General features: G+C 31.8%; 1 pseudogene; it reads right to left on the minus strand.

Moving 5' to 3' along the window:
• Window positions 1–3,760: 3,760 nt before the first annotated feature.
• On the minus strand, window positions 3,761–6,136 carry LOC105766323 (zingipain-2-like; annotated as a pseudogene).
• Between the last annotated feature and the right edge of the window lie 7,797 nt (window positions 6,137–13,933).

Raw genomic sequence — 13,933 nt, forward strand, 5'->3', positions numbered from 1 at the left:
AGGGTATCTACAAATTAAATCTCTAAGATTACAAAATCATATCTTCTAAGATTGCATATCATATCTAAGATTCCATATCCTTGAAGATTATGTTTCCATATGCGTCAAGCTTGTAGATGAACCTTCAACCTTTTCAAGTAATGGTCATTCCGGTCGGGCCAAATAAATGATATAATTTTGGACTGGACTTGGACTTTGTTTTATTATTTTGGGTTTATTATTTTTTTGGGCCCGGGCTAAATTGACCTATTACAACGTGTGTGGAGACACATAACTTACAACAAGATGGCATATGGTTTCTTAATTCGGGATGCTTGAATCATATGTGTGGGAACAAGAAGTGGTTTTCTCATCTTACTCATAGCTTTTGACACTTCATCAAGCTTGAAAATGATACAAAAATGGTAGTAATGGGAGAAGGAAGTGTTAGATTAGAGATTGGAGGCACTAAATAGGTAATCTTTGAAGTTTTCTTTGTTCCAGATCTAAAAAATTATTTGTTGAACATGGGATAGCTTCAAGAGAAAGGGGTAGATATTTTGATTTAAGGGGGTGAGTGCAAGTTGTATCATTCACAAAGAGGGCTCCTTATAACAACCAAAATGACCAGAAATCGGATGTTTGTGCTTTCAGCTATTTTTTACCATGCTCACAACCATTGGTTTCATCATGCTTCCAAAATACCACAAAATATATCTCTCATCTATGGCACTGCATGTTTGGTCATTTGAACTACAAAAGCTTACGTATGATGCAGTGCAAAAGGTTAGTTCATGGCTTACCAACAATCAACATTCCAATCAAAGTATGTACTCATTGTTTGGTCAGAAAGCAAATTAGGGAGAAAATGATAGAGCATAAAAAAAGTTGCAGTTGATACATTCTGACATTTGTGGACCAATTACATGATTTTTATAAGTGGGAAAAGGTACTTACTCAGTTTTATTGATGATTTTAGTCACAAAATTTGGGTCTATTTCTTGCATGAAAAATTAGCGATGTTTGAGGTATTGCAGAGCTTTAAAAAATATTTTGAGAATGAAAGTGGTAAGCATATAGCTTGCTTACGCATAGATAAGGGTGGAGAGTTCACCTCCCATAAATTTAATAATTTATGTATGGAGAATGGTATTCGCAGGCAATTGACTACAGCCTACACCTAGCAACAAAACGGGGTAGCAGAAGAAGAGGAATCGAACCATTATGAACTCGGTTCAAAGCATGTTATTTGACAAAAAATGTCCCAAAAGAATTTTGGGCAGAAGCAGTTCAATGGTGTACCCATGTGATGAACAGGAGCTTGACAGTATCCGTGAATGGATGAATACTAGAAGAGGTTAGGAGTAATGTTACACCTTCTGTGGACCATTTTCGAGTGTTGGGGTGTGTTGCCCATGTACACATACTTGAACAAAGAAGAACAAAGTTAGATGACAAAAGCTACAAGTGTGTTTTCTTTGGTGTGAGCAATGAATCCAAGGCTTATTGATTGTATGATCTAGTCTCTAGGCATATTGTGATAAGTCGTAATGTTGTTTTTGAAGAAGATAAAGGATAGGATTGGAGTCAAAATTCAGAGGATGCGAACAAAGAGTTGGAATGAGAAGATATTACTCTTGAGGATGATGTGAGTGAAGATGATGTCGTTGTACCAAACATAGAGGAAGTAGTTAGAGAAAAACCACCAAGTCCAAACATTCTATCTAAATATCAAGAGAGGATTAGACGAGAGAATAGAAGAGCACCAGAGTGGCAAAAAGATTATGTGAGTGGCGTAGGACTAGGCCATTCTGATGAATACGAAGAAGTTAATAACTTGGTTCTATACACCACAGTAGATCCAATCACTTTTAAAGAAGTTGTTGTAAGCAAAAAATGGCTTGAAGCTATGAAACTAGAGATTCAAGCCATTGAAAAAATGAAACATGAGAATTGATGGAAATTTTGGTTGGTGCAAAGAAGATCGAAGTAAAATGGGTGTTCAAAACCAAGCTAAATGAACTTGGTGAGATTGACAAACACAAGGCACGATTGGCGGCAAAGAGATATGCCCAGAAATATGAAATTGATTACAACCAGTTGCAAAATGGGATACAATCCAAATGATGATTGCAATGGCTACGCAAAAACGTTGAAATATCTACCAACTTGGTGTTAAAAGCACTTTCCTTCATGGAGAGCTAGTGGAGGAAGTCTTTGTTGATCAACCGCGTGGCTTTGAGAAAGAAGGGAGGAGCATAAAGTCTACAAATTAAAGAAGGCCTTGTACAATCTTAAGCAAGCTCTAAGAGCGTGGTATTGTCACATTGGGTCCTATTTTACAACGGAAAGTTTTGAAAGGTGCCCATTTGAACCTACTCTTTTTATTCAAAGTGATTCGAAAGGAAGAATTTTGATTGTTAGTTTGCATGTAGATGATCTCATATTCACGGGAAATGATGAGGAAATAATTAAAGCCTTTAAAAATTCCATGATGCAAGAATTTGAAATGACTGGTCTTGGAAAGATTAAATACTTTCTTGGAGTTGAAGTGTTACAGAATGATAAAGGCATATTTATTAGTCAAAGGAAGTATGCTAATGAAGTTCTTGAGAGATTTGGAATGTTAAGTTGCAACTCTGTTAGAAGTCCTATTGTTCTAGGAACAAACTCGTGAAAAATGAAGACGGAGTCAAAGTAGATGTCACTGGTTATAAGAAAATTGTAGGGAGTCTTCGATATTTAACTACGACCAGACCACATCTAATGTATATGGTTGGACTGGTGAGTTGATACATGGAAAAACCTACTGAACTTCATCCTAATACAACAAAAAGGGTCCTTCGATATATAAAAGGAACCTTAGAGCTAGGCATTTTGTACAAAAAACGTGAAAATAGCGAGTTAGTTGGCTACACAGACAGTGATTATCTGGGGATCAAGATGACAGAAGGATCACTTCAGGATATGTTTTTCTGTTTAGAGAATGTGCCGTTGCGTGGTCTTCAAAAAAATAGCCAGTAGTGACCTTATCTACCACCAAACCAGAGTTCATAGCAGTAGTGTCATGTGCTTGTCAAGTAGCTTGGATGAGAAGAATCTTGGATTCTTTCAATCATCCTCAAAAAGAAAGTATCACGTTATATTGTGACAATGCCTCCACCATCAAACTATCAAATAATGTTGTATTGCATGGAAGGAGCAAACACATTCATGTATGGTACCACTTCCTTTGTGAATTGTCTAATGATAAAGTTATTGAGCTTGTCCATTGTGGAACAAAGGAGCAAACAACAGACATCATGACTAAGGAATTGAAGTTTGAGACATTTGAAAAGCTTAGGGAAAAACTTGGAATTTGTGGAGAAGTAAACTAACTGCAAATATGCAAAATAGTTTAGGGGAGGAATTGTTTGAATTATTTAGTGCTTTCAAAGCTATTTGCTGTTTCAATAAGTCCTATTCTTTAGGAAGAACTCTTTGTATTTGTTTAAACTAGTGGTGATCCTTGTTTATAGGTGATATAGGTGTTAGTTGTGATTCTATATTTGTCATTTGTAAGGCTATAAAAGCCAGCTTTCTATCTTCAATAAAAGTGACACTTATTTCCAGCTTCTACTTGATTTCACACTTAGCAATATATAATGTAGGGCACAGTGGGACTCTTGGGCCATCCCCAATAAATACATATATAAGATATTAATTATTATAAAATATTATCTTATAAATAAATTTCCGTTGTAAAGAAGAAAATATTTAATAAGTTTTTGAGAAAAATATCCTCAAACATTGATCTAGTACAACCACTTATATCAGTAGAGAAAAGTCCATTATATGAACTTATGCAATTGGATACGAAGCTTTCATGGCGATGCCACATAACCCACCTGGTGTATTCACATCCCTTTGAATCCTCATATACCCATTTTCACCCCAAGTTTCTCCCCATGAATTCTTAATCAACCAATAGTTTAAACCTTCTTCACTTGTCCCATATCCAACAATGGTGACTGCATGGGTGAGATCATTGCTACAATCTCCTGTAAACACTCCACCTTTGTAAAACTGAAAGGATTGTCCATATCCATCGAGTGCCACCGAGACCGGTTGATTTGTGACGGCCTTAAGTAATGCTTCTTCGTCGTTTTGAGGCACCATTTGATAGCCATTGATGGTGGCAACTTTGTTTATCTGTGCGTCGCAAGTTTCTTGCATTTGTTGATATGGGTAGCTTTCTTCGGTGGTTATTCCTTGGTTTTGGGTGATGTATTCAAAAGCATTCATCATCCATCCTCCACTACAACCTTGGTTTCCTCCATTTGTGCTGCAATCCAACAGTTGTTGCTCAGATAATGTGATTAATTTACCAGTTTTGATTTGGATTATCCCTTCAACGGCTGCCACTGCTGAAAATGCCCAACAACATCCTGCAAAACTAAACCAACAATAACCCGTTGTTAAGTATAAAGCAATTAATGCAAATAAATAAATAAATGAATGCTTCAACGCCAATCTATAATAATATATAAACTTTTGATTGAGTTGATCTAACTAATTACCGAATAATGAAGGAAAATACAAAAATAATGTTACAGGTGAAGTAAATTATACTATTACAATAATAACTGTCTTTTCAAATTTTAAAAAATAAATAAAAATTTTGCATAAGATGTGATCTAAACCCATGTGGCAAATATTTATAAAAAAATACCCTTTAATCAAGATTTTATTTTATATATTTTAAATTTATTATAAAAATATTTTCAGCCATTGTTTATATATTGATGATGTTATTGGTTGAGTTGATTACAAATCAACCTGATAATAATTCAAGAGAAGTGACAATATTAAAATAAACAAGCGGGTCGTATTTATTATTTTTAATATAATATATTTACTTGTTTATTTTTTACTTGCAATTTAAACTATTTTTATTTTAATTTAATACATATCACATCTATTATTATTAATTTCAAACCTTAAGTTTTATTATTTAGGCTTAATGACAAATTTGATCACTAGCATTTGTGTGTTTTGTCAAAATAGCCCGATTGTATTTTTGAGCCTTTTTAACCATCAACTTTTCTCTTTTTCTAACATATGTGAAATATTTTAATGAAATGTAATTTACTACTTAATAACTCAATAAGATAATTACATGTGAAAACAATAAAATAAATAATATATGAAATTTTTAAAAATAAAACTTAATTTAAAGAAAATGGCTCAAGGCTTCAATTTTTTTAAAATATTTCAATCTTTCGTATGTTTATTTATGGAGAGGTTTCAATTAAGAGTTATTTTTTAAATTTCATATATTATTTATTTATTTTATTATTTTCACATGTAATTATCTTATTGGGTTATCTAAGTAATAAATTACATTTCATTAAAATATTCTACATATGAAATTCTACATCATACTCGTTAACTTTTTAACGATATTTTCATCAAATTTGTTAGAACAAACTGTTTGAGGAAAAAAAACAAAAGTTGATGGCTAGAAAAGACTCAAAAATACAATTATGGTCATTTTGACAAAACATGTAAATGTTTGTAGTCAAAATTGTTATTAAGCCGATTATTTATTGCATGCAATCTTTAAAAGCGACGTGTTGTATGTAATTCACTTTCTAAAAAGAATGCTTACTCAGTCAACAATTTTATGTATATATATAAATTATTACTTACCACATTGACCTTGATTCTTGATAGGAGTGACTGCACCTTGGTCCCTCCAATCAAAGTTTGTCGGAACATCTGATACGTTCTCATACCTGAACGATGTTGACTCAGGCATTATGGGGTTGTCTTGCATCTTGTATCCAGTGTGAGCTGCAATGAATTCATCTTGTGTCATGTCTGCAAATAAATCAGGCTTAACTTAAAACTTCTATTTCCACCATTGTTGAAGCTCTCAATGTATTCCAAATTCTCTTTGAATATATTAAGACGCTTCTCCTTCTCTAATTTGCTCTCATATTTTCGACTATAATCAACCATCCATTGCTCATGTTTATCAACAACAGAGGCTTCATAGATTGTTCGGGACATAGCAAGAGATGCCAATGTCCCAAAAATTAAAAACAAAAAGGCATGGATTAAACTCATCTTGTTGTTTTGCACTATATGCTGGGATACTACACTAATTTCTGGGTTTATTCTTTGCTAATTGCTAAGTTGTGAATAACTAGCACTCTACGAATGTATATATACTAAAAAATTGATTGAAATAAATATTTTTTTAATTAAGTCATCTTATGAAAAATCCAAATAAAACGCCAATCAAGTCAATTTCCAGGGTTTCAATTAGAGACATACATTTTTTTTTATATAAATCAACAAATTAATAGTGTGGCGTGATTGACGGAGACATACAATGTTTTACTTATTCCTTCATTGCTGTTTCTCGGTTGGTGTTTGACTTCGAAGTCAATGTTAACATTCCAATTCTCCCACTACATGTCCACTGGGTCCTCAGCTTTTGGTCCAATATCAGTTTTTTATTGAAGAAATTATTTAATAATTATTTTAATAAAATAATGAACATTATTAAATATTATCATAAGAATATTTTAATTCTATAAATAGATTTTAAATATGGTCACTTATCTCCTTTTTTAGAAATATAATTTTTTTTATTTTGAGCGAATTACACAGACAATTATCTAACTATAAATTTTGTTAAGTATCCAAAATAAAATAAAAATTATAATTTAATTACCCACGCTTCATAATTCAGCGCTTCATAATTCAGTCATTTTAGTTGCTCCGTTAAAATACAATAACAAGCTAGCATTATAGTTAAAAATCAATATAATAACAAATTTAACCCTCAATTTTTATATATTATATCAACTTAGTCATAATTTTAAAAATTAACTCAAAATTTACAAATGTTCTCAATTTGATCTTAATTCTAAAAGATTCAATGAAATATATAAACATACATAAATAATTTTATAAATCATGATAATACATTTAAATTTTATATTAATGTTAAATAAAACTAATTATATTAATATTATGTTTATTTAATATCAATATTAATATAAAATTTGAATTTATTATTATATATTTTGAAAATATTTATGTTTTTTGAATTTTTAGAATAAACTAAATTAAAATATTTATAAATTTTAGGGTTAATTTTAAAATTATGACTAAATCGATATAATTTGTAAAAATTAAGGGCTAAATTTATTATTATACTAACTTTTTTAATTGCTACGTTAGCTTGTCGTTTGCGATAGTAACATGGGTGATCAAAATAATTGAACAATGTAATGCGAGTGCTTAAATTGCAAATATTTTATTTTAGGTGCTTAAAATAAAAAAAAAATTATAATTTGGTGACAATCTGTGTAGTTTACCCTTTTAATTTTTACTACACCTTAAACGAGTATGTGACTCCCTCTAAACTCTGCTTATAGAAACTAAGAACTCCACTGTTAAAAGGAATATTTTAGCTTCTGTTTGTTTGAAAAAATGACCCTTTAATCCCTACATGTTAACTTTATTGTTAATGGAAAGACATTGCTTAAAAGTGACATTAAATCAAATATTAGATGAAATTAAAAAGCTTATTAGATGTGTTTTAACCAAGATATTTCGTCTCCTGGAAAATTTTGGGGTGTTGGCAAAGTATCATAAAGTAGGGTAACCAACATGTTAGTGTGGTGTTCCAATTGTGACATGGTGATGATGGTTAGAAACTTGTGTTGCAAGGAGTAAGAAGAAGAGAATATAGTTAAGACTTGAGGCGTGAAAAAACACTTTCCTTTAATGCTTTTAAGTTTGTCTCTAGAATACAATGAAAAGAACAGAACAGTGAAAATAGCACATTTGAGTATTAGATAGGCACTGCTTGTTTCTTTTCATCAAAGAATATGTGACTTAGCACAAACATAACTCGTGGCATAAGGTATGTTTTTTTTCATAACATAACGATTTACCATAAAATTATGTTTCTTCAATTCAAAAACATTTTAAGAAGATTATGTTATTTCAATAAATTAGTTTCGATAAAAACAAAATAATTATTATTATATAAATAATTATTGCACCACCAAACTAAAGCTCAAGTGCCTAAATTTTGATATGTAAAAGTCCCAATCTAGTGGGTTAGGGCCTAACTTAATTACATAAATTATAAAAAATTGGTTATTTAAATTCTTTATATTATATGTTTGTTAGTAATGTGGGTTAGAATCTTTCTTGGATAAATTTGTAAAAATTTGAAGTGAATTAGAAATCTTGATTTCTCGTTCATTTAATTTTAATGCTAGAATTTGCAACTCATGCACTTTGTAACACCCACCTCGATCCAATTGTCATGTTCGAGCAATATAATACTACATTCATTACCATAGCAACTACAATTAATAATACATTAAAATAATAATTCAAACATACAAACATGTCATACACATTTACAATATGATACATAATTAAATTCGAGCTTTAATCTAACTTACGAAAGCTCAATTGTTGACCCGAGCATGAAATAAGACCAAATTGCAAAGTTTTTAAAATTTCATATCAGGTATCGATACCCCTTGTAATACCCCAAAATTTGGGGATAGAAGTTTTGAGGTTGTGGTTAGGGTCATTGAATAGGTCGAGCACTTGAGGGGGTTTTCGCGTTTGAATGTTAGAATGAGCTTGTTGGTTTGGTGGTGGTGAGTGTGTTAGTTTACCTTTGGATTTCAGGTTCAAGTCCTCATGTGTGTTTTGAGGAATTAATTTATTTTGGTTTTTCTTTTTAATTTTTAAAGATTTACTTTTAAAATTTGAAAGAGGAGGGTTTTTCAATTTCACGTTCTATTCCATTTCCTTTTCCCTATTTTTTTTGTTGGTGTTCCCTTTGTTATTTTTTGGTTCTTTCCTCAAATTCTAGTTCTTTTGATTTCTTGTTTCTTCCATTTTACACTCACGTTACGTGTTGTCTGTCAAGACTAATCGTCCTTGTGTGTTTTGTTTTATCGGAGGTGAAACGGGTAGGTTTTGTTCATGAGGTTTATGATAGAGTTACTTTTGTTTTTATTATTTGTTAATTGAAGTTCTTATAGTTTAAGTTGTGTGAAATTGAGGTTTCCAAATAGTTTCTTGAGAGCGAATCGATTGATCATTGGTGCTTGATATCGCGTTCTAAGTTGTGTGTTTTGAAATGGTTTAACTTCGGTATTGAATTACGGTGGAATTTGATAATGTCTTGTGTGTTTATGAAATTGGTTATTTGAAGTATCGTATTGTTACTGAATTGCATGAAATTCTATATGATTTGCCATAATTCTGGTTACCAAGGGTTGGGGATCGTTTTGACATCAAAAGCATGATTTTCAGGCTATCTTAGCGTGGTTCCGTGACCATACGGGTGGCCATATAGTCGTGTGCCGCACACGGGCGATCCACATGGCCGTCTGCAATTGGGAATTTAGGGTTTTCGATGGTTTTTGGTACCACACGGCCCGGCCACATGGACATGTATCCCTACACGAGCGTGTGAGATCTCCACACAATCGTGTCTTTTTTGCTCTTTATTTTTGGCACTTTTGGACAGTGAGTTACACGGGCTACTCACACGGCCATGTGACTTGGTCACACGAGTGTTTGTCTCCTCCACATGGGTGTGTAGCCCTCCACACGGCTGGGGCACACGGCCTTGTGGCCCTATTTTGCAAAATTTTTGTTTTGAGTCATAAACTGTCTGTTTTGTGTTTTTATGTTATCAGACCCTTGTTCAAGCCTCGGTAACTGTGTTTTAGAGTCGATTTAGTTTGGTTTGTGTATATATGTGCATTTATGGGCCTTAATTTTATTGCACGTTTATGTGATGAATAAGTATGAGTTTATTATTATTGTCGTAACTGAATATTAGAATATAAGTGTAATCAAATATGAATCTGTTCAACTAGAAATGTTAATGTCTGTTTTTGGATGTTGTCTGCGTAATGTGTACATTGTTGCATAACATGAAAATTTTGGGATCTGGTTATGAAGAGAAGGAAGACAGACTTAGCAGTTTTAACTGCGATACTTTTATATAGTAGTTTACCGTACTATCTTATACGTATATCAGCTTAGTTGTATACATTTACTCAAGTAGCATAGTTCTACGTTATGGTGTGTAGGGCAGATGAACCTATTATGGTTCTATATGGTGTGCATGGTGGACGGGCCTACCATAGCCATTATGTGGTGTGCTGGATGGAAAAAGTGCTGTTTGGTTGGTGGGGTGGGATTTTGACTTGTGCATCCATTCGCATCTGAATATACGTCTATTTGTCAGAACATTTGGTTATTGACAATATAGTTAATGTCATGTAATATGTTCTGATATTGTATTTAACATACCGATTGAGATTTTTGTAAGTGATATTTTTATACATATGCTTGTATTAAGTATTTATTGTGTCACTCTGTCTTTTGTCATATGTTCATGTTTCAGACTCACACTGAGCTCGCGTAGCTCATATCTATAGTGTTTTTCATAAGTCTATGTGTACTGTGGTACGAAGATTTTTAAGTTACTTCAAAATTGTTTAAAAACACTGATTTGATTTATTCCTAACTGTTATTCAACTTTTTTTTATATGTGGTTTCTAAAAACAACTACGTATTATTTAATCTACGAAAATTACGAAGCATAAGGGTTTAGCGAAGAATTTTCTATGGTTATAAATGAGTTTTATCTCCGCCACTTTGGTTGGCCAATGTAACTCCCAAAATTCGGTCTAACTTCTAGGTCAGGCTTTAGGGTGTTACACCCTACTAGGTACAAGAACCATTTTAAACCTTGATGTTTAGAAAAAAAATGATTTAAAACCAAATGAATCGATACCAGTCCTAAGGTATCGATCCTTTACCTCTGTTTTGATACTATTTTAAGGTTCGATGATTTGAAAATTTATAGAAAAATTACTAAAGCACCGAATCCCTTTATAAGGTATTGATACCTCAAGGAAAAATGACAATTTATATTGTAATAGTCTGTTTTTCAGTAAAAATGACAAATTATATTGTAATAGTCTGTTTTTTAGTGCTATTAGAAACAATGGTTTCGGGACCACAATTCTGACGAGAGAGTTCACAGATATAGTTAATTAAAAAATGAGTCAAATATAGTATAATATTGAATCGTGATTTAATAAATTTTATTAATTGGTTAGTTAATTAAGGTATAAATGGTGCATATTGAAAGTTAAGTGGTTTTGGAAATTGAGCTATTATGACTTTGTTTTTGTAAATTGAGCATGTGAATATTTTTATTAAATATTTATCGAAATGTTATATAGGTGAATTGAAGTTTGGTCCAAAAATTTTAGTGATTGGATGGTTAATTAAGGAAAAATGACTAAATCATAAAAAAAGAAAAATTAATCACTATTAGTTTATATGTGTTAAACGATTACAAAAACATGAATTGAGGGCTTTAAAAGGAAATTTTACCATATTAGATTATAGTGGATGATATATGTGGTGGATTATAGGTTAAAATAATGTTTTAATGATACAAATTAAACTAAAGTAAAATTTAATAATATTTTATAAAACATAGATCATTTTCTTTCTTATTATTTCTCTACCACCAAAATACAATTGTTAAGATAGCTTAGAGGTTCTGTCGATTGTTCTCGTTGCATTGCAAGTTTATTTCATTTTTTAGTAAATTTTATATTTTGATATCGTTACAATTAGGTCCAGTTAATTTGTATATCTGTTTTTAAATTTTTAAAGATTTTTAAAGTTGTCATTGATATTAATTGAAGTTTTGAATATTTATGGTAGATTTTGGAGCATAAAATGAAATAGGATTAATTTCTTAAATAAATTTTGTTACTTTTGAGTTAGGGATTAAATTGTGAATATATTGAAATTTATATGAAATTTTTGTAAATTGTGATAATAGGTTGGTCCTTTGGCTAATAAAAATCCATTTCGATTAATTTTATCACTTTTACAATTTAATCCTTTTATCTTAATTAAATATCAAATTGACAAAGCTGAGGGACCAAACTTTAATAGACTTTAATACTAACATCGTAAATATTAAATATTAATATTTATAGACTCGAACATCAAATATGGGGTTCCAAAACCGTATTTTCTGACACCATTGACTTTCAGATCTTTAAACACTTGATCCACAATAGACTCAGTATCAATGATGGTAAATTCAAAATATTTAATGCTAAGAACTTATATGTGCATTTTTTTAAATAATTTTCTCAACCCAAATCCAATTTCGTTAAAGTTATAACAACTTTACTGTAATAGAATCTATGAGGAAATATATTTGATTTCCTTATTCTAAAATCTCATAGTGACTAATTAATTTAACTCCATCTTCAAACTTCAATTATTTAATTACAATTAATTAAATAATAATTTGAAGAATCTTAATTTGCATAGAAAACGAGCTCCTTAAGTGCAGAATGTTAAAGTTCACCACCAATTCAATTAGTGGCCTAAAATCTTGGGCGTATCAGCATATGAAATATTCAAATTAGTTTCAATAAAGTTATTGAATGGTTAGCTAAAATCATGGTTTAAATATCTGATTGTGAGTTGTCCTAATTTTTAGCTAAAGTTGTAGTTTCAGCCTATATAAAGGATGTAAATCAGTGAATAAAACGTGTATTGAGTTCTTGTTTTTCATTGAGTCTTTGCATACAATTCATAAAGTGTTATTGAGTGAGTTTCTTTTGGTTTTTTATACAGCAAATCTTTCGATTTAGTTTCATAGTGTGGTCTCAATGCTAGGTTCGTAAAGGTAATCATGGTTATTTTTCAGTTGTTGGAGCAATAAAAAAGCTTAATAATCATAATTACAACACATGAACAACATGTATGAAGTCTTACTTGAAGGCTCAAGATGTGTGGGACATTGTTAGTGGAGATGAACCTTCACCAGTGCCTCAAGAAGCTAACAACTTAAAGAAGTGGAAGGCCAATGTAGGCAAGGCTATGTTTACAATTAAAACCACTATAGAGGAAAAAATAATAGAGTATATCAGAGATGCTGGCACACCAAAATAGGCATGGGACACGTTAGAAGAACTTTTCTCACGGGAAAATGACACAAGGCTATAGCTCTTAGAAAATGAATTGTTATCAATAAAGCAAGGAGATTTGGCAATCAACCAGTACTTCACCAAGGTAAAAGCCTTATGCCGTAATATTTTTGAACTTGGTTCTAGTTCCCATATTGTGGATTCTAGAATAAAAAGAATCATCGTTCATGGATTGAGATTAGAGTACAGGAGTTTTGTTGCTACAATTCAATGATGGCCAACACAACAATTGTTTGTAGATTTTGAGAATCTGTTGATGGGTCAAGATGCTTTGGCAAAACGAATGGGTGGAGTCTCAATCAAAACTGAGGATGAGACACTTTTTAGTTGAAAGAGCAAAGAAAAGCCCAGGTATAATGTTAGAAGCAAACCAAGAAAGAATGATGGCAAATCAAAAAGCCATCATGAGAGTTCTTAATTTGGAGAAACTCAAAAGCATAACAACTACAACAACCGATCCAACTAGAGGAAGAAGTTTGATGGTGATTGCTATAATTACGGTAAAAAGGGTCACATAGCCAAAGACTATTGGTCCAAGAAGAAAGCTGTTGAGAGTAATGCACTGACATCTGAATAAGATATTCAGAGTGATGATGAGTCGGATGTTGAAGCATCCTTTGCTATGGAAGAAGAAGACTTGGCACTCTCAGTAACAACTTCCCAGAAGATTGACTACAAGAACGACTAGATTGTTGACTCTGGTTGTTTTAATCACATGACTGGTGATCGAGAAAAGCTTCAAGATGTTGCAGTGTACAAAGGAAATCGTGTGGTGGTAACGACTAACAACTTAAGGTTACCTATCACCCATGTTGGTAAGACAACTATCGTACCTCAATTTAGTTCTGATCCAATGTCAATTCAAGGTGTTTATCATG

This window comes from Gossypium raimondii, chromosome 5, assembly GCF_025698545.1.
Source record: "Gossypium raimondii isolate GPD5lz chromosome 5, ASM2569854v1, whole genome shotgun sequence".
Lineage (NCBI taxonomy): Eukaryota > Viridiplantae > Streptophyta > Magnoliopsida > Malvales > Malvaceae > Gossypium > Gossypium raimondii.